This window comes from Frankliniella occidentalis, unplaced genomic scaffold, assembly GCF_000697945.3.
Source record: "Frankliniella occidentalis isolate FOCC.00 unplaced genomic scaffold, Focc_3.1 Scaffold52, whole genome shotgun sequence".
NCBI classification, from domain to species: domain Eukaryota; kingdom Metazoa; phylum Arthropoda; class Insecta; order Thysanoptera; family Thripidae; genus Frankliniella; species Frankliniella occidentalis.
Window position 1 is genome coordinate 1511201 of NW_026267182.1, and position 22311 is coordinate 1533511.

At 48.0% G+C, this 22311-nt stretch overlaps 1 long non-coding RNA gene across 1 annotated transcript in view; it reads right to left on the reverse strand.

Annotated features, from left to right (window-relative positions):
* Nucleotides 1–2294: 2294 nt before the first annotated feature.
* The window catches only part of LOC127749417 (uncharacterized), a 22740-nt gene continuing 2723 nt past the window's right edge, over nt 2295–22311 (reverse strand). The window contains exon 2 of the long non-coding RNA XR_008011141.1: nt 2295–2956. This is a non-coding gene — a long non-coding RNA (uncharacterized LOC127749417). The remainder of the gene's footprint in view (nt 2957–22311) is intronic.

The window sequence follows — 22311 nt, forward strand, 5'->3', positions numbered from 1 at the left end:
CCCCCTGGGGCCCCCCCGCGGCCTCGGGGCCGGTTCATTGGTGCAGCGGCGGCAGCAGCGGTTGGTGGATAAAACGCTGTTCAGCGGCCTCGCAGCCATCGCCATGCGATGTGCCACCGCAGCACGCCCCCTCCCCCCTCTTTTTGCCCATCCCCCTGGCTGCTGCTGGACCCACTCCGACCCCCCTCCCCTCCCAAGGGGGGCTGCTGCACATTCGCTAATGGTGGCGAGTTTGTCATTTGATGCTTTTCGCAAAGCGCGCGCTCTCGCTGGGCCATGGTCCCGGGACTCGCCGAGCGGCTGCACCAGCAGCGGTGGCGCCAGGCGTGGGGAAAAGGGTGTGCGGGATAGGTCACCCACCAATCACGAACAAAGAAGGATTGACTGTGAGGGAAAAGTGAATCGAGGTTTTCAGTACATTATTTTATCATACCTTCCTCTGGCAATTTATTTTAGGTTCTAAAAGGCGTATGACCAAAGGTTCCTGGCAACAACTGTTGTAGTTATACCTTACCGCATGCTGGCGTACCGCGCAGGCTACCCTCACTCACACTAAACGACGTGGTCACCTTGCTTGCCAAAATTTAGGTATTTCCTCTTGGATGCATAATTTTTGCATTTTCTTCGAGACTGCCAATTCTTAGCGCCTTACTTTCTGTATTGTTTACGTGCTTTAATGTAGGCGCATGGGTATTTTAAAAAATGTAAACATACCATGTCTTTATGTCAACTTTCTGTAAATGTTGACAATAAATGTATTGATGTTCTCTGAGGAAAAGGGGAAATCTTCAACATAATGTAAGGGAAACTCTCTCAGATTTTGTCATCAGAAGATGAGGAAAACTCCCAAATACTTTAGGAGACTTAATTAAAATCTTAGGACTTCCCTTCAAAAAATTTCCATTTTCCCCAAAAAATCAGACATTGTCTTTACCGGTCTTTATACCTTGGCATATACCACCACCTCACGTTAGACGTCACGTCACGCAAAATGTCTTACGCAGGCAGAATTAGCAGTCACGCAGAGCCGCTATTTTCTGAACGTTTCGGCAGACAGGGTTTGTCAAGTGAGGCTGCGTTAGACATTTCGCGTCTGTCGTGATGGCGCGTGGGGCGTGGTGGGGCGGGGCGGAGCGGGGCGGAGCGAGGCGTGGCGGCGAGGGGCGCAACAACGGAACGGAGCACCAGCAAGAGTGACAAGGCAAGCAGGTTTGATATTCCCCCGAGAGAACGTCGCGAAAATGACAAGGCCCCACCCGCGCCCCGCCCCCTCCGCCGCGTCCCGCCACGCCCTCTGCGGCAGATAGCGCCGGGGAAGACTTGACGGCACCGAAGCGCCAGAAGGCACAGCAGCCTTCCTTCTGCTCTCATCTTGACGTCGTCGTCGTCGTCCCCGGGGGTGCTGCCTGTCTTCCTGACTATTTGCCCGCCTGTCTGTCTGTCCCAATTGTCAGACAGTTACACTCTAATACATCATACGCCTCCCTGCATTATTTGATGGCGCCCCATGGTGGCTAACTATTTTCCAAAAGTTTGAATTTTTACCGCTTCTTCAAAAGACGTCCTACTGGCACTGGTTTTCGAACTTAGCAATGAGTTAACTCTCATATAAATTACCATCAGGCAAACGCATTCCCTTGGACACGTTTCTAATCTGAAATCCACCACATCGATTCTATTCTGCAGTATTTGTCACTGTCACTGTGATTTGTATATTGGGGACTTGGTGAAGACGGTGTAGTGGCGAGGGGAGTGCGGCAGTGGGGCTGCAGGAGTGACGCCAGTAGAGACGATGGCGCTGTCGGCGGCGGCGAGGAGTCTGCACGCATTTCAACAAGGACAAGACAACTAATTGGCAAAGTTGCATTTATGATTCGAAGTCGCGCGCGCGTCTCGTCAGAGCCGGCGGCGGCGGGGGCTTTAGTCTCGTGCTGTGGTACCCCCACCATGCCATGCCACTCCTTGCCTCGCCACGCCTCCACAACCCTCTTATTCCACCCCCAACCCCTTCCTCTCCGTCATCTCGCATTCCGACTTGTGTTGGTGTAATTTCTTAGCTGTCCCGCTGCTGCTGACGACGACGACATGGCATCCTGCACAGCCAGCAAGACCATCGCAGCATAGCGTACTATAGATAGAAGGCGGTGCTGGGGAATTTAACTATTGCAAAAACTTCTAGCCGTACCTGACATAATAATTTTTTGTGGATGTTTTGTGTTACTTTTTGAAGTCCTGTGAAACTTTCGGGGGTTTTATAAGTTTCTATGGAGTCGAAAAGTTAAGAGCCTCAGTAATTTGTTTCATTTTCAGCTTTAATTTGCTTATCAAGCACAAAAAAGTGTTAGTCGTTACTCGTGATACCTGGGAAAAGGAAAAAAGATTAAAAACGCAAGAAAAAATAACACAAATGGCAGCAATTGCAAGTTCGGTGCTGATAATATCTTTGCTGAAACCAAAATTGATCATCATTTTATAATCTTTTGTCGAGCACGTGGCGGGGGACGGGGAGCTTGCAGGGCTGTCCCGAGGGCTGGGGGCCGCCCCACACGAAGTACTTTCCCTCGGCGTACCCCTGCCCCTGTCCCGTCCGCAGGATTACGCGTCTAATTATATTATAATTCCAACCGGCATGCCCCCCTCCTTCCCCTCTCTTTTCCGCTTCTGCTTTGCAGTGCTGAGGATTTGAGTACAGACTCCTATATCTTCTCTCATTCTGGGAAATATTTAGAAGCTAAGAGAGGTAATTACCGGGTAATTATCTTCCATTCTAGAGAAAACCCAGAGCAATATAACGCAATCAGAATCAAATTCTGCGCTGCACTGCCACTATAGAATGCAGGATCTCTTTCACAATATATGGCTATATTAAATCCTCATTTTGACGGAAAAAAGTGTGACGACACGAAGATGTCTTCTGTTACTTGGTGGGTTGGGCTTGCGCATCATCCATCACGTCCTGGAACACAAAAAGGAATAAACAAAGGTTAGAGTCGTGAAGGAACATCCCGCATTTTTTACTCTAAAACACGGGTGAGGCTGGGCGGTTTGCTGGGCGTGTCGCCACTCTGTCGCTTTGCGCAGCCGGGATGATATGCTGATTTACTCAATTCCAGAATCGTTGTTCGATTCATGAATGAGAATGTCCGCATGTGTGATGGAGTGCGGTGATGTGCATTCCCGTGACGCTTGTGTGTGTGTATGTGTGTGTGTGTGTGTGTGTGTGACAGAGACAGAGAGAGAAGGGAGGGGCTGGGAATTAGAGAGGGAGATAGAGAAAATCACTCTCCTTCCAACCTGAGTAGTAGGCTCTCGAGACGGAATCATGTGACAGGGTTCATGTACGATGTGGAGGTACGACTTGCGCGTGCGCCCCTGTGTATGTGTTTGTGTGTGTGTGTGGCGCCCACCCGCATGCTCTGGGGATGATAAAGGCGCCATCTTCCCTACAGCTCAAGCATCCTGGTTATCTCCCCCTCCTGTAATTAACATAATTTAAAGTGAGGTGATATGGGTTTCCCCAGCTCCACGAGGCTAATGCCATTACACACGCAGACGAACACAAACGCTTTCGTCGACATCACCAATAGTATGCTCATTAGAAGAAAAAAAAATCCTAGAACGGCAAACGATCACTTAACCTGCAGCCACCCCTAGCGTTGTCTAAAAATAAAGTTAACGGCCTCTTTTCGATTGTTTTTTAGCAGATGATACCTTACAAACATTTTGACTAAACATAAAGAATAAGTAACTTTAAGGTGTCAGCTAGCTTTTACTCTCGATGAGTACAGAGAACCATAAGGGCAGACCAGAAAACAATTTATTTGGCGCTGGGGGGCCGAGTGAGTGAGTGAGTGAGTGCCCGAGCGCCCGAGTGTCGCGCGCGGCAGGCCCCTGCTCAACAATACTAGGGTCCTACAGCCGCGACTGCCACCAGGTACGCTTCCCCCTCCCTCCCCTTTATTAATAATGCCTGTCAAAGACGATAAACGAGTGAAACATTTAAAAAATAATGCAAAACCACCACAAATAAAAATCAAACTAGAAATATTAAAACGCAGGTATACTATAGTATTAAATTGGTATCATCTGCTTTCAAGATAGATTCTTGATTTAGATTTTTCTCCGACTTTTATTCCACTATAACATAACTTAGTGCATCCGTGCTTGTAACTTAGCTTTGATTTCTTGCCACGTTTATTGACAACCATTCGACTAATTACAAAAACGATAACAGTGCACTGTTTTCAGCAGCCCATGTGCGTGCGCGCGCGCGCGCGCGCGCGCACACACACACACACACACACACACACACACACACACACACACACGGTGCAGGCTTCTCCTTTGGGAGACGGCAGATGTGCTCCTCTCTCTCCTCATCCTTCTTCCGTCTTGCGGCGGAGCCTCGCCGCACCACGTAAGACTGAGCGCCAACAGCCCCGCCCGCCACGTCCTACCACGCCCCGCCCACACTCTCATGCGGTGCGGCGGTTGTTGCCCAGAATCGCGGAACTTCGGTTTAAATTAGAGCGACCTGATGGCGGCGGGTGGGTTGGAGTCGCGGAACGGCTCTGCTCTTTATGCATTGCTGAAGCGAGTGGGGGTCCTGGAGGTTCTTGTCTTGGTCCTGCGGGCCTGCAAGGGCTCGGCGGCTAAACTGGCTGTAACATTTCAATTCCTTCGGGTCGCCGGGTCCGCGTGCAGCACGTGGGGCGCAGCGGCCGTCGCCCTGACAAGCGCGCAGGAGGCAGGGGAGGGGAAGGGCCACTGCGAAAAATATTTGTAGAGTTTTGAGAAGAGGAAAGTTTTCCATATGGGGAATGACGTGGTAAAGTTATGATATTAAAATGACAAGTTTAAATATGTTTTTACATTATGTGCATCAACTTTTTATTTTTAGGATAAAAAGTTTTGTTGTATATTTACAACAATGCAAAACATAAATTTAAAAAACCAATATTATCTCCGTTTTGTAAATTGTAAACTAAAAATAAAACGTTGTAAATTGACAAAGATAATTTTCACAGTGGCAAATGCCCCTTGCCCTGCCCTCTCGAGGGTGGAGAGCGAGCAGACGTAGCACGGCCCGCGCAGGGCATTCATAAACTGAGGAACAACGAAAATCACCATTCCGAGGCTCCGTAGGCAGCAAACGCATTACAATACCCGGGAATTAATATAGCAAAACTTCTCAGATCTTTCCCCCTTTGGCCAGCATGGCGCCGAGTCCCCTCCTCCCACCCCACCCCTATAGCCACCCACTCACCCGCCGCCGCGCCCTCTCCCCAACCCTACGGCGCCCGCATCAACCCATTCCGAATCCTTCTCCTCGACCCAACCGGAGACCGGCACTGCGACAAAGGTGGGCTACCATAGTACCAAACTTTATTTCAAAGCAAAACGGCAATCTTTTGAAATAAAGATCCATGTCCAAGCCCAACACAAAACGTTCAACCACTCACTCTTTTGACTGTTAGTATACTTTCTTCCTAACCTACTTTTTTTTTCGTATTATATTGTCACATTATAAGATGGCAAGGAAATAATTTGACTTTTAGTACCTGCGAAGATTAGTAGAGCACGACAAGCTATCTCACGCCTCATCTCTCTCTCTCTCTCTCTGAAGATTAGTGGAGCACGACAAGCTATCTCACGCCTCACAGCACCGCTGTGTAGCCAAGGACACACACGCCGGCTGCTAGGTCTAAACTTAGTTAACTCGATCCAGTGATTCCATATATGTTTATGCGTTAATTTGATTTCCGGCGGCGGCGCAGAAGACCTGATTAGTTGTGCCCGTGGCGTGTCATGTCTACCGGCAGCGTGCAGATGACGAGCTTTTAAAAAATACAAACAAATTCATAACGAATAATAATTGATCGTGGTCAAACTCACGCATTCTTTGTTGAAATTTTAAATGAATCCTTTCCTTCCACAAAATTTCTGATGAATGTTACAATTGCTCCAGAATCTAGCCTCAAACACGAAAAAAGGGAAATAATGAAACAACTGTATAAAATATTAGTTCCAACCGGTTTTTGTTCAGCGTGGCGTTTTCTTTGCTGTGTGCGCGTCCCAACGCGGTTGCGGTGCGTGTGACATCTGAGTCTAAAACGGGGCGCCCGATGAAGAGCTGTGCAAACTCCAGCCGGGTCGTCACAGCGTGGCCCGGCGCCGCCCCCACACCCCTCCGCCCCTCTCATCCCCCGACTCCTCCCCGGGGCCCGGGCGGAGAAGCGCGCGACACCAGCGTACAAACAATAATTTACTCGAAATGTAAGATAAACAAAAACAATTTCGGGGGGAGGGGGACGGGACAGACGATGGGACGCGGCGGCCGCCTGGGAGGTAGGCAACACGAGCCAGTGGCGCGCACGGGTGCGGGCGCGTGGCCTGCTCGCCAGGCGCGCGTCACCCGCCCCGCTGCCATGGCAACCGGAATGCGAGGAGGCGTGGCGTGGCGGAGTGGGACGCAAACGAAGACTCGTCCGTAGTGTATAGCAAAGCCTTGGCATGTGCCAAGGAAAAGGGAGCGACGCAGAGAGAGGAGGATGTAAACGGAGCAGGATGTGCGTGTGCTGCTCGGATCCTTCCTGAGCTGCCCTCGTCAGTGGGCTCACTTACGCCCTGCTCTCTGCCGTGTGCCATGCACCACTACCTCTACGGAGAAGAGCGTTGCGCGGCGACGGTTGGCAGCCAAGTCTTCCTCGTGTATGCAGCAAAGCAGCAAACAGGAACACTACTACACCACCGCGGCATCTCTCGTACACGTGGTACACAGGCCAAGATATCCATCGCAACACAAATCACAAGCAATAGTGTCTGGCCGTATAAAATTTCGTGATGACGAAATTGCTTCAAAAGGTTGTGCAGGAATCTAATTGTTTGTAATAAACTTCATCTGAACACAAACTACATCTTTGGTTTTCTTTCACTTAATATTCTTCTGTTTTGTACGTGATTTATATTTATTTACTTACATGAGCCGACATGGGCGACCAACCACAAGTGGTCCGTTTGGTCCTTTTGAAATTTACTTTTTGTTTCGTTTTAGTGTTTTGTGCCCTGTCACTCACTGCCTTCTCGGAATCGTAAAAGAAAACAATGAGAAAGAAGATACAAAATTTACGCAGTATACTGGTCACTCTTCCAAAATGTCTTAACAATTAAACATAACTGCTCAAGGAGTAGTGATTTATTTCTACATTTAACCCGCACTATGCCCGCAAGTCCGTCAGATCGCCTGATTGCCTCCCTCCGGCAAGGCTTGGCGGTTCTGAGGAATGCAGCATTAAATCACAGCCAGCTCTCTCTCTCTCTCTCTCTCTCTCTCCCTCTCTCTCTCTCTCTCCCTCCCTCTCTCTCTTCATCAACGTTTTGCAGAAATGGAACGTTCCACCCCACCCGCCACGCCTCGCCTCAACCAACACAGCGATCCCGTAAACAGTCTTAAGATTGCCCGTGCCCTTCTCTCGAGGCCGGCGCGGCGGGCCGGGGGCAATAAATTCACATCAACTCGGACAGCAGGGGCTCTCGCTCCTGGCGAGCCCAGCGCGTAGGTGGTGGCAGCGAAACATGCACTCTGTAAGATTGGTCATAGTTGGTGACAGGGGTGGAAAAATAAAACAAGGTTTATTTATGACAGAATATACGACCGTGAAAAGGGCGAATTAAACAGTTATTTGTTTCTAGCGGAAAAATTTGAAACACGCATCTCATTTGTCTTAGGTTACAAGAAGAATGATTTTCAAAGAATTTTTTTACTACCCACGTAACATGAAACTGTACATCGATTGTCAAAAGGGTGTCGAATAATGACAAACCACATCGCTTGGCCAACTTAACTATGATATCAATTTCAAACTTACTCGAAAAGCAAATAGAGACTATTAAGATTATAGCTGAAAAATGATTTTCCTAAAATGACTACAAGTACACTAAAATTCACTACAAGTAAAGGAGTGACCAAATACGATGCAAATAGAGCGATATTGTGAATCCAATTTGACGACTCTTGGGAGAGCGATTTTAATTACATCACTCGTTTCGAGTAACTTTTCGCGACATTTTTGGTTACGAATAAGACTCATTTTGAGTCATTTTCGCAAACGTCGCTCGTTTAGAGTCGTTTCTGCGACATTTTCTGTGACGAAGAAGACTCATGTCGAGTAATTTCACAAAAATCGCTCTAACAGAGCGACGAAGCCTACACGTCGCTCTATTCGGGAAAGAAAAGTCACTCTACGTTTTACAGTGTTTTCTTTTGAAAAACTTTACAATGCAATCCCCCCGGTTCTGTTAAAAACGTGATAATTTTCTAACAGGGTACAGTTGCGGCATTTCTGGGGCTTATTCCCTCAGCCACGGCGCTTCCCCTTCCTCTTCTCTCTCCCCGGGATGCCCCCCTTATCAGACGGAGAGCTATCCATCTTCCTTGTCCCATTCGCTTAAGACTCCCAGCTAAGCCGGGGACTTTCTTGCCACACCTGGGGTACGCCTTCGGGCTGCCATCTCTCTCTCTCTCTCTCTCTCTCTCTCTCTCTCTCTCTCTCTTCCTCGCTCTCTCCTTTCCTTCAAGTAGTCCGCCCGCGCGGTGGCGCCATGTTTGCTCGCGGCCTGGTGCACCCCTCCTCCTCCCCCATCCACCCGCTTCTCTCCCTCCCCCGCGGCGCGCTCGCGTCTCCTCTCTCCCTCTCGCCCCCTCTCTTTCCCTCTCGCAGCTCGGCTCGCCGAATTTCAAGATGGCGCGGCAGTATTTGTCATTCCTTGGTCTGCGCGCAGATTAATCTTGCAAGAGGGAATTCTATGGCCGTGTTCTCTGTTGTCGCAACAGGAGCGGGGCGTGGCGGGGCGCGGTGGGGTGGGGCGGGGCGGCCGGGGGCCCCACCACCGCCACTACCGCCTGTTATGGAACCTCAAATAAATGGCTGGTATAATTCCAAATGAGTCCCTTAGCCTTGCGCGAAACTCGAAACGCCACCACGGCCGTGGTGTATAAGCCCCGGGGCGGGGCGTGGCGGTCCGCAAGGAGCGCCAAGGTGCTGCTGCTGCTGCGCCGGCCGGCCTCTCGGTGAATAATCGGTCTTGCTTGTTTGCGAACTGAATAATTTGCCTTGGCGCGCTCTGGTGCCGCGTTGCGCCCGTGGCGCGGCTCCGGCAGTACGCCCGTGCTGAGCTCCGCGCTCAGCTCGGTGGTATATATGTGCTCGGATGGGGCTATTAATGTTCCGGATTAACTTTACGCCCTGATTTATGTCCGGCCGGGGCTGCCGCCGTCCGCCTCGGCGACTTGGCGGCGTCGCCTTCCTCCGCCCCGGCTGCCGGCTGCACTGGATTGTACATCTGTCTCGAAGAGCCAAGGAAGGAGACGAGTTCACTTATCTCCATTTACAATTTATGATATTTAAAGTTTCGAGCATCAGAGAAAGTTATTGATTCATATTCAAATAACTTGAATGAAAAATGTTCTATAAAAACGTTGTCGAAACTCTGTGCTAACAGTAGAGTCAGATGTGACGCTCACACTGACAGTGGATTTGCGATAATAGTAATACAAAATTTTGCAATAACTCCCACTTTGCGATTCCCATTATTTATCGCATCCAGGATGCGATAACTCGTTATTGCAAAATCTTGCAATAACTTTATATAAAAAATAACAATGAATCGCATTATTAGAGCACACCTCCGCGCATCTCTCAACTCTCAACTTTTCTCGATTTTTCTGATTTTTGCCGAATTTTACGCATTTTTACAGATTTATACGGAATTTTACTGACGTTTACCTATTTTTACGGATTCTTAAGGGTTTTGACCGATTTTGACCAGTTCTGACCGATTTTGACCAGTTCTGACCGATTTTGACGGATTCTTACGGGGTTTTGCCGATTTTCACGGAATTTTACTAATTTCTACGGATTTTACCGATTTTGACCGATTTTGACCGATTTTGACGGATTTTGACCGATTTTGACCGATTTTGACGGATTACACCGATTTTGACGGGTTTTGGCCGATTTTGACCGATTTTGACGGATTTTGACGAATTACACCGATTTTGACGGGTTTTGGCCGATTTTAACGGGCTTTCACCGATTTTGAACGATTTTGTACGGATTTTGACGATTTTGACCGATTTGTACTGATTTCGACCGATTTTAACGGATTTTAACCGATTATTACGGGTTTTGACTGATTTTTACGGATATTGAGCGATTTTTAGCGATTCTTACCGTGTCTTAATAAAATCGGAGAAAATCGCAGGTAATCAGAGAAAATTGGAGGAAGTTTGGTAAAATCGGGAGACGCACACTACTGAAATAAATTTGTTACTGCCTTAATTTTTGCGATAATAAAGTTATCGCAATTAATTTTGCGATGAAAAGTTATCGCATCCTGGATGCGATGAAAAGTTATTGCTAAATTTTTGTAGTCATCATCGCATTCTCGATGACAGTGACAAATACATCTTGCACCACTTAAATCGTCAACATTTTGAAACCAATGTGGAGGTAAATCGGCCTATTCCACTTTTCAAAATTTCATATGACAAACTTCACTATCGCGCACAAAAAATGGCGTTTGTAAGTAATGAACAGTTTTTTGAATCAGCAATGAATTTGTAGTAAACTTCTTCAAGACAACATGCCTGATTGAAGAACGGATTTAATTTTTTTGATTCAATGTTTGCATTCCCTTGCCTGAAATTGTCAGTTTAAAGGATGGGCACTCTGAAAACCCAGCATTGCAGGAAAGTAAATGACCTCCTGATGCAACAATGATACGATTTTCGCAGTAATATATCAATTTGCGTTGACTGCATTTCACTTTTCTCCTTTCTATTTTAACCTTCGTAAACTCTCTTTCCCTCGTTAGGGGCGCACGGCACGCACTCAGACTTACGCGCACGATCGCACTTCGACGGGAGCGACTTTGCGACGACGCGACGTCGCCTCGTCCACGCGGATGCGCGACTTGATTCGAAGACCGACTGAAGAAGACTGACCATCGTCTTCGTGTACGCGGGCACTGCTGCTTGTGGAACGAAGAGAAGGGGGAAAGAAAGTAATAATATTATTCAGGGAGAGAAAGTTTGAAATCTTTCCCAGCGCTGTCCTTTGCATGCGCGACCTGTGAGAACCAGTGACACATTACCATACAGTCTCGATCATACATTTTAATTGCGACTACGCCAGTCGATACAACACTTGGGCCGACCGACGGGTTTGCCGACTGGACTGTCCGGACCGCTTTCTCGACGTGTCTTAGGCGGCCTGGGCTGACCAGTGTCCAGCCGGCGGGCAGCCAGGGTGCTCCCCCTCTCCACCCCCTTTTCCCTACCCTTCCTCCTCACTCCCCGCGTGACCGTCACCCTCCTCAAGGAGCGGGCGGCACACCCTCAGACGGCGCGACCAGGTCAAGGCGGTTCGGGGTGGACACAGGGTCCGGTCAGCTGAGGGGACGGTATTGTAATGTTGTACTTATGGAGAAGAGAAAAAACTTACCCCTGGGTCTATGGGTGTCTATTTTTTTCCGCTTTCTTTTTATTTGGAGGTGTGGAGCTATATGCAGAAAGTTGTGAATTCTGAGAATGGAAAAACTTAAGCAATCTGATGGGTTTGTATTATCATGCGTAGGCAATGGATCGGTGAACTCCATAGCCTCTTTGAAAAATGATAACGTGATGATCAAATGTTGTCGACTGTTAGTAGCGAATTTGAGTGCGCTGGGGCCCTTGCCAAGTTTAGCTATGTAAAAAGACTGCAACATAGTCAAGTTTATTGAAGCAGCAAATGATACACTTTAACTAAGGAAAACCGTGAAATTGCGATATAAACGTTGACCGCTTCATGTAATATTGGTTTGTCCTTTTCCACCCGACACTTAGCTTGAGTCTGGCGTGTTTTTTAAATCATTTCTGCTTCATGCCTGTGTAGTAAAGCCAGCGTTTCTCGTGGGATTTTGGCTTGACTTGAACGTCTCACGGCGACTCACCTCGCAAGGCAACCCCTCACATTTGCATACACGGAGCTCCTCCGCGGATCCTCAAGGCTCAAGCTTGCATATTTTCCGTGATGATCAGCAACACATTTGCATACATTTGGAATTCACCCCAAATAAGCCGGCGATGCCGGCAACGAGAGTAACCTGGAACGCTGAGCCCCGAGGCTGGTGGGAGGCGTTAGTGGAGCCTTAACAACCACCCCACTCCAACTCAACCACTCTAAATTGAATAAAATTTTGTAATTTTCGGTACATTTGTTTTTAATCACTTCACATTTATCGGTAACTCATAAGTTAGTTTGTTGCATTAATTCTCCAAATTGCCAAATAGAGGATAGTATGTCTAGTTCGCTTTTGTAGTCTGTTTTTTATGAATAATTTTTGCCCCCTAACTACTCTCTTCCTATGCGCGTGCTTAGGCTAGGACAGCATTTCGAGATGGAGCCCACTACACCTCTGACCAAATGAACCATTACGGCTCCTTTGAAAATCACACGAGTGAAACAGCGCTCCCCACTGGCGCTCGTGGAGGTGGGTGCCGCCACCCCGCCTTTCAACGTAGCAACTACTCCACTCTCTCTCGTCGTCAAAGACACGAAACGCCACGAGCGATAGAGGGAGGGAGGGAGGGAAGGAAGGGAGTGAGCAGACTCGTATCGCCTCGCTAGTTTATTAGTTTTAGTGTGGTCTCTCCTTCCCCGCCTCCACTCCCCCCTCAGAGGATATCTCATAACCAGCAAGAGCCCTGGCGTTGGCTCGGCTGAGCTCGGCAGGTCTGTGGCTCGACTCGTCACCCGCCCTCGCAGCGCCGCCTCAAAAGACGGCGCAATCAAGAGAAGCTATCTCTCGTCTTCTCTCTTGGCAATATCACGTTCGCCCCTCGCCCCCTCTCGCCCAGACCACCGCCACCCTACAGGAACCGCCTGCGCACCACCCGTCACACTGTCGAAAACAGTTTGATCATCTTCTAAGAAAAAAGAAATACTGGAATTTAAAGTGACCGTCAAATATATTTTTTTATTTCCTGGTTGACTCCCAAATTACATTATTGTGCGGTAAAAAAATGAGAATACACTTTTTCATGAAGATGTGGGTCCAGCAATTGTTGAATTTTTTAATACTTTCGGATAAGTCTAGAAAAAAGAATTCTCAACTACCTCGGGATTCTAATATTGTAGTATGACAGAGCGTTTCCTACGAATTTGGTTTTTACAGCACAGTCTCGGTTACGCCACCGTCCAAGGTTTTCTTTTCGACTAATGAGGGTGGGTGGAAGTGAGATCGATAGCAGCGCCCAGGATTCGCCCAGAGTACAGGGGGATGGAGGGCGAAACGCCTCACCAAGCTAGTCCAAGTTTCTTTGACATGCGCAGGAAACACGTGACCAAGACAAGCAGTAGAAGTGGTGGTCACTGTAGGTTAGTAATAGTAGGTTTTACGGGAAAATTTTTCTTGACGCGTGTTGTAACATAACAATTTAAAATTATAAATTTACAAGTAATATGTATCGACTTGGAATTAATCGACGAACAAGTTTGAGGTGTCATAAATTTACAACATATTTTGTAAATTTTAATTACAAAATATGTGTTAAATGTACGTCGATTTTTTTCATACTGAGTATGTAGTAATTTTCAAAAGATGAAAGACTTTTAAACTTTAGAAATCAAAAATAAATACATTTGAGAGGACAAAGTTAGTAACGCATTGTGGCGCCGTCAGTCTTCTGAACGAAGGTCGTAGGGGGAAAAATAAAAAGGGGGATCGGTGTGAGCCGAGTAGTAAGCGCGAAAGAGGAGAAAAGAGTTAGAGAAGAGCTCTCGGTGGTGCAGGCAGCGGGCTCACGGGGGCTGCGCGCGCGCCCGCTCCTTATTCCCCCACTCCTCGCATTTTTACGAGTCGCGGCCGGGATAAGCGGCTCCCATTGGCTGGCGGCGGACCAATGGCGCGGCGAGGCGCGGCGCCCAGTCCTTGTCGCTGCGTCTGAGACTGCCGTGCCTCCCTCCCCCCACCCCTCGCTGTCACCCCCGTGCGCGCCGCCGCCACCCCCTCAAGGAGCGCGCGCCGAGGGTGGTGCGCGCCCGCGCCACAGCAGCGCCGGCAGCGGCCCCGCCAAGGCGAAGGTGTTACTCACAGATATACTTCTTTTTCAAAAGAGACTGCGCTGCTTCTTATAAATTTTGTTTCTTTTTTTTCCGTTTTTTATTATTTTTTTTAATGGAAAATGTGTGAAAGGTGCGAGACGTGAAGCTAGTTTTTTGTGTGTTTATGAACTATGCTATGCTCATGACATTTTTGTGAAATTGTTTGTTCTTACTATTATTATCAACGATTGTAATTTTCGCTGACTGTATTGGCCCGCATTCCCTGGGGCGCGCCCGGCCTCGGTACTAATGAATGTGCTCTCTCTCTATCTTCCCCGACCCCTCCCCAACCGTCTGCCTCTCACTCGCTCTCCAGGACAGACTTTCTGTGCGCGCGGCGCGGAGGCGGCGCGGCCGCTCGGCTCAAATCCTCGGCAAAGCCCAAGGAGAGGATCCTGCAGACAATAGGCATTCCGTTCTAATTGGAGAAGTTGAACAAAGAGGCTTACTTGATGAATGAGTCCTTTTATGGGAGTGACTGCTGGAGGAGGGGCGTAGCCTTCTGCTCCATCGCGTTGGCCGGGCTGGCGCGGCGCGGGACGAGGCGCCACCTGCTCCACGCGCCCCGCCAACTTACCCCATCGCGATACAAAAGGTACATGGCGAATGGACCCGAGCCGGAGGGCGGAGGGCGAGAAGAGCGCTGGAGCGATCTCGAATAATAGAGCGCGACGCCGCGAAGTGGAAAGCAGCAGCTCGCTCCCTGAAGCGGCTGTGTCTCCCGTATACCCAACATATTCATCCGTGTTAGCGCATAAAGTTTGTCCAAACTCTCACGGTAAAAGTGACTCTTGATTTCCAATCAAAAGTGCTTGGATATGTCATCTCTGTTGTCATCTTCTTTATGAAGCATACTTTTGTTTAAATTCGAGATGAGAGTACATCATTACAATAAGTAGGAATGGCAGCACTGTATTTTTTTTGTTATACTACACGGATAATATTTGTGAAGGTCATATTACAATCACGATGTAAGAAGGTCATCAACCAGAGTTGAAGTTGAGAAACACTTTTACGACTGAATCTTAGATTAATGACTGCCTCTCTTAGATTTACAACGGCGCCAGTAGGTAAATTTTCGTAGCCCACGGCTATTTTTTTTTTAAAGAAGATTGCTTTGATGGTGTCCGGTTGTGTCTTAGATAGGCAGTTGGTGGGTTTGGGGAGACGCGGTAGTTTGCCATAATCTAATTCCTAGGGAACCACAGAACGTCCAGAGGTTATTAATTACCAGACTTTTTCCGTACCCGCCTTTACCGAGTTTTTAGCAGATGATACCTTACAAACTTAAACTTACTTACACTTAACATACATATAACTATACATGAGTAATGTAAGGTGTCATTGCTTTTACTCTCGATTAAGAAATATTAAAGAGAACCAGAAGAAAGCTCATATACGTATTGGGCTGGGCCTGCTAGGCGGGGTCGTGAAGCGGCTGGCGTACGTCGCTCGCTCGCGTCAGCCACACCACGCCGCCACGCGTTGTAGCGCTGCTGAGGCGAGCCGAGTTCCGAGCCGAGCCCCGAGCGGAGCCCGAGCCCCGAGCCGAGTCGGCCGCGCTAGCGCTAGCAGCCCCCCTCCCTTCTACCGCTGGAGCCCCCGCACCGCACCGCCACCCACCCCTCTCCCTTTCCCCACAAGTGTAAATACGGAAATATAATAGACTGGAATATAATAATTCTTCACAAGGTATCATCTGCTTTCACGATCCGTTTCTGGTCGGAACTTTTTTTTCCAGTGAACATAAGAATGACATAGTCATGGTCTTTTTCCTCGAGGGGGGCACCACTTCAATTTAGGATGTACACAAGATTGCGTGATTACAGGGATTACACGTGAATTTTTAGAGAATTAACATGAATTTTGTTGAAATTCTAGCTCTAAAAACATTAATATTGAACAATAAGGTGAAATTAAGTGATAATGGTTTAAAATTTGGTCAAGTATTACACAGAATACATAAGGATTACATAGGGGTTACACCCTCATCTGTACACAGGATTATGCGAGTGGTGGCCCCCTCGTGTTTCCTACAACATCTCCCCCATTTCTACCTCCTTCATTTTGACTCCACATTTCCTGACGGTTTATTTTCTCAGTGGCGGTAGGATAGCGCCCCACCGCCGTCGGAGCGAACCGGCCATGCGTGTACCGCGATGTGGAGTGGCGGGGTGGGGTGGGCAGGGGCAGGGCGGGATGCAGAGGAGCGTGCGTTCATGTAGGCGGGGGACGCGCTGCTCCACAACTACTCCAAGTTGCCGTCATCCGATTTTCTAGACTGCTTTGAGGGCGTCCCGGTGGTGTCTAAGAGGGGCAGGGGGTGGATGGGTGGATGGGGGGGTGAGGCGGTGCCATAAACCCTGTAATGCTGAGGCAAACTCTGCAAACGCGAGCCTGATGCGAGGGGGTGAGGGAGGGTGGCGGCAAACGAGGGCTTTGCTCTCAACTCACTTCTCGATACTGACAAGTACACCGCCGTCAAGAATTCTGTGGGAGGGGTGTATTGCATTTGTAATGAATTACTACATCAACACGACGCGCTGTAAACTGAAATGTTCATTGCATACTCGCATGAAGATGCGTGTCAATTTGAATAACAATTTGGCATATCTGGGTGACAAAGTCAAAACAAATGAAGGAAAAATGGTGGAAAAGGCACTTCGCGAACGCATCTGGCTATCCTTTCCATAGTTTTAGCATTGAAGTTCCAAGATTTTGGCCATGAACATTCATTACTGAGGCTGAACGTCTTTGTGCATCCAATTTCCGGATTTCACATGATTTGAAGTGAATTCGACTGCTCTGCAAATCCAAGTGTATAACAACTTGACAGTTATAACTGCGAAACTAAAGAGTTCTACACTTCAAACTGCAACTTTCTAACCATGAACGAAAATTTTATTTCCGAGGGTGCCATCTTCTTCGTCTTGAAATTCTCTTTAAAACGAGCCTACATGTGATAGGGTTGCGATCTATATTGAAACATGTATGCTTACTTTCCATAAATTTCCTGAAATTCATTTCTTACTGCATACCCGTTTTAACATAAATCGCAACCCTATCACATGTAGGCTCGTTTTAAAGAGAATTTCAAGACGAAGAAGATGGCACCCTCGGAAATAAAATTTTCGTTCATGGTTAAAAAATTGCAATTTGAAGTGTAGAACTTTTCAGTTTTGCAGTTATAACTGTCAAGTTGTTATACACTTGGATTTGCAGAGTGATGTGAAATGGTTCCATGTGATAGCCCAAGAGAAAATGGCCCTAGCATGTCAGATGTCAAAATTGTTGGCACTTTGGCAGTGTAGTTGAATTGACAGTTCGTGTTCAACTCAGGGCGTAGACCTCATTGTAGTATTGTCAAGCTGCATGAGGGGTTACATATACAACGAAGATACATTTCCTATTATAATGGAAAATTTGGTAAATCAGTGTTGAAAACGGGAACAACATCCGGTCTTCTCCAGTTTCTCGCCGTTTGTCTGCATGCGTTTCACGTTCCACGTTCGATATAAGCCGTCCCATTTTTGCCGATGGCCGTGACAAAGCAATGCTTATGACATATGTCTGCTGCCCCCCAACCACCGCTCCGTGCACACATCTGTCAGGCTCAGAGAGGAGCTCTATTGCCAATCGCGGGGGCCTTTGCGGGGCGGGGGCGGTTGTCAGTGGATTATGAGCGCGAATGAACGCTATCGGAGAATAATATGACGAGTGGTGGCGATGACAGCCCGCCCATGCCATGTGCATTGTGCGTGTGCTCCACGGTGAGTGAGACAGAAATTCTGTTTGAAACTACAGAGAAATTTGTGTTTCCCGCAGCTCTGTAATTATAAAATGACCATCAACTCGACACTTGAAACCTACAAGCCCGGAGTTCGTGGAGTCTCCGTATAAACCCGTAGTTCCAGGGAGCTCCGTATAGATACGCAGTTCAGCGGGTCCCCGTATAACGTCGTATAAGTGCTTGAAAGTCACTTCTGAGATATAGCGCTTCAAAGTTTTGGATTTACATTGCGCCTTATGGGCGGCTGGATTTTCAGACCAGAATAACTTTTGAACTAATTGACAAATCGAAATGCGGTTTTCGCTGATCGATAGCCCTTGGTTTCCTATATCCGACGCACTTCATAACTCGAAACTTTCAAAAAACATAGTTACGACGCTATACGCTGGCCTGCTGAACTCCGTGTTATGTACCGAGCCCCCGCCAACTGCGTGTTCATACGGTGCCGCCATGAACTCCGTGTGTAGGTATAGGTTTCAAGTGTCGAACTGCAGTTAATGGATATAAAGAAAATGTGAAAGTAGTGTTGGCATGATTCACGAGAATATGTATATATTACTACTGCAGATTTCCTAACCTGTAGACTAGTAAACAACGTCTTGTTTAGTTGTAGTTGTAAGAACTGCAAATCTTTTGTATAGTGTAGAGGCGAGAGGGGCTTCCGGTAAGAGCGGGCGGGGGGTTGAGGTCGGGGTCATCAGACTTGGGGTTCTCTCCGTTATTTCCCACGTGGGCGGCGCCTCATTGTCAACTCGAGTGGAGCCAGGCTCATCGGGCAAATAACCACACGCCCCCCACCCTCTTTCTCCCTCTTCCCCTCTCACCCACGCCTCCGGGGGGTCGCTCGGGACAGGGTGAGGTGAGGGGCTTGGTCACCACACAGGGCCAGGACCTATGGCCTTCTGCAGCGGAACAATAGACAACCGCATTGAACCATAGAATTCTTTGTTAATTTTTTTTTGTTAAAAAAAAATACATTATTATATTTTTAGATATTGTTTTGCAAAGGAAACGTTTGCAATTTCGTTTTTTTTTTTTTTTTTTTACTGAGTTTGATTTTGCCACCGTGACCGCGACCATGTGGTCTGACGGCCGCGCGTTTCCCACGTATACGCACACAGAGGCGACAAGCCGGAACGGCGGCTGCGGGATTGGCCTGGACGGAACGACGCGATGGACCGTGGACGCGGGGGGGGGAGGCAGAAGGGTGGTGAATTTTCCATGATGTGCCGCGTCATTTTGATTCGTTCGCGGTGGTGGGGGGCGCAGCCGCGCGGGCGTGGGGCCCAATAATGCGGAGCAGAAGACCACTGTTCCGTGCCGAGGTGGGCCGATATGGTGATGATGGTCGTCGTTTCGCGTCTGACAGCAGACACGCATGCTGCGTCGATGGGCCCGTGGCCACTGCCGTGATGGCCTTATTCTCATTTGTGTGCTAGTGCTAAGTAAAGTGCACTCTTTATTTTCCTTTTCGATGCGTATAGTAACATAGGTCTAAAGTTTGATTCGCTACCAAAAACGTATTGCATACAGTTGAGTGCCTATACCCAAGACATTACACTGTTTACGCCGTGGTCGCCTGGGTCGCCAAAATGTTGGCAGTCCTATTTGATTGCCAAATTTTGGTCGTCTTTTGGATGCTGCCAATTTTCGTCCTCTTTGACAGCCAAGTTTTGGTCGTCTTTTTGGAGGTCGCCAATTTTTTGGCCTCCTTGCTTGCCAAAAGTTGGTCTTCTTTCAAAAGAAATCGTCTTTTCATGGCTGCCAACTTTTGTCCTCTTTGACAGCCAAGTTTTGGTCGTCTTTTTGGAGGTTGCCAATCTTTGGCCTCCTTGGCTTGCCAATAGTTGTCCTTCTTTCAAAAGGAAGTCAAAATTTGGCAATCAAAAAGGACTGCCAACATTTTGGCAAGCTAGGCAACCACGGCATTTACAGTTGATTTTTTTATTATTTTCACTATTTCCCATCAAAAGGTTCCTTCTGGCCGACTCGCCGCTTGCGGAAGAAAGCGGCCACTTCCTTCTTCCTCGTCCTCGTGAACTCGCACAGGGCCTGCCCCATTGCCCGGCCGTTTGACCCGCGAGCCCACTCCACCCCACCCCTTCGCCGAGCGAAGCGGTGCGGATCAGCTGCCGGCTGGCTGGCGGTGCGCACGGCGCTGGGTAGGCCACCCGCTCGCCAGGGAGGCCAACGTGTAGCCTACCCGGCCCCTGCCTGCCTGGAGCGACACCGCCTGCGGCGCAGCGCCAGCTCCACCTCGCTCAGCCCTGTTGAATGATGGAAGCGCTTCTAGATTTTGGAAAACAGATTCTTCCACCAATGTTTCGGTGTTTTGTTTATTAAAACGAGAAATAAATCACAGAACTATTTGGTGACTGCATCCTGGATCGGAGAACGGAAGGTGCGAGATCGAGTAGGGGAGGGTGGGGCACCTGGAGACGGATTTGTTTTTCACGTCCATAGCACAAAGATGGATCCACTCACGAAGTCAAGAGTTTGGGGAAACCAAACTGTATTCTTGACTTACAAAACCCGCCCATGAAAACTTTTCTATCCTAACCCGTTCTTAAGTTACAGGCCTGTAAACCCATCGATGCAGACTGTCTCCAAGTACCCCATAGTGGGGCACCTGTAGACATGCATGGTGCACCTGGAGACACATGGTAAAATGCCGATAAATGGGATGGTAGGGCGTCCCACTTATCACCAAATTTAGATATTTGATGCGGACCTGGTCTCAAACGGTCAGTTTCTATTCAAATTCTTCAAATTTTGGGGTTGGTCAAGTTTTGACCCCCCCCCCCCCCCCTGTTTGGCCGCGCCCTAGGGGCCAAGGTGCAGCCCCCGTGAGAGTTTCAAAAAAAAAAGAAAAATGCGAAAAAAATCTTCTCATACGAAACACATTATTATAATAAACCTTTCGGCCTGGATTTTGCTCGAACTGAAACTGTTTTCGAGAAACAGGCAGATTTGTCCTCGAAATATAGAAAAAGCGAGTACTCTTCGGTGCTACTATTTCTAAAATTGCGCCTACCGATCGCAATTTTGATGGTATCAACACGTACGAAAGCTTGTTTTAATCACTTTTATATGCTCTTTCATATTTAAAAAAATCCGGGTTGAACCGGACCGACCTAAGACAAAAAAGGTAACATTCGTGCTTTTCAGCAAATTTAATCAAATTTTGGCAAAATTTGGTGCTGCTAACTTTTTTGTCTCAGCTCGGACTAACCCGGAGATAATTTTAAATGACAGAGCATAAAAAAGCGATTAAAACCAGCTTTCATACGTGCTGCTACCATCAAGATTGCAATCTCCAGGCCCGATTTGGCGTCAATTTTAGCCTGTCTCCAGGTGCCCCACAGAATGTGTCTACAGATGCCCCAAGTGTTACTAAAGTATTTGGCTTTCCCTATCCCTAACCTATGGGGCTGAGAGATCTTCGCCGACTGTCCTTGACCAAGCCCAAAGGGTCAGAGAACAAGAAGCAAAGCGAAATTCAAGGCTATAATATGTTTAAAGGTACAATAAGCAATAAGGCAGACGAACAATAGAATTTACTTTTCACTGTTTTTCGGACTGCTCAACTTTCATCGGGTCTTTAAACTCGGGATGTTGCGCCACAGTCACCAACTTCTCAAAAGATGATCTGTTAGTTGAGCACTACCAGTAGGTACCGACGGAACCGCGCGGATATTTGACTTTCGCGAGAAATAGGCGTTGTCTCCAGGTGCCCCAGTCTCCAGGTGCCCCACCCTCCCCTACTCTGGTCATCGTCGTATCTGAGTGGGGACATGGACTCGACCAAGTCATAATATAACTTCAAACTCCACTCATTTCTGATATTTCTCAGCTGGAACCGAGCTTCTAGGATTTTCTGTTACACACCAACTCCTTGCGTTCCAAGTTACTGATTTTACATATGGCAAGAGCTGGATACAGAGCTAAAACAACGTAGTGCGGTCTATTTTTGCAACAGTGCGCTCCCCTCGGCTCCCCTCTATTTTCCCCCGGCGGGCTCCCCGCCCAACCGCACTCACACCCTCCATGACGGGGCGCCCCCGTGCGCGGGCGCTGATAAAAACCACACCCCCATCCCCCAGCACGGCCGCCCCCGCACGAGCGGCCCTTCCCCTCCTTTTATATTCTATTTCGACGCTCGTTTTTATGCTCCCAGCTTTAAATCCCTTAGGGAAAATAACTCTGGATTTAGTTTTCCTGATGGGAATTTTCCATTCAGGATTTTACCATTTCCCAGTGAGGAATTGAAACACTTTTCTATCTGGATTTTCATTTTCCATACTTCCGTTTTCCATACTTTTAATTTCCATAGAAAATAAAATCCCAGACCGCTCTGGAATCCGTATGGAGTGT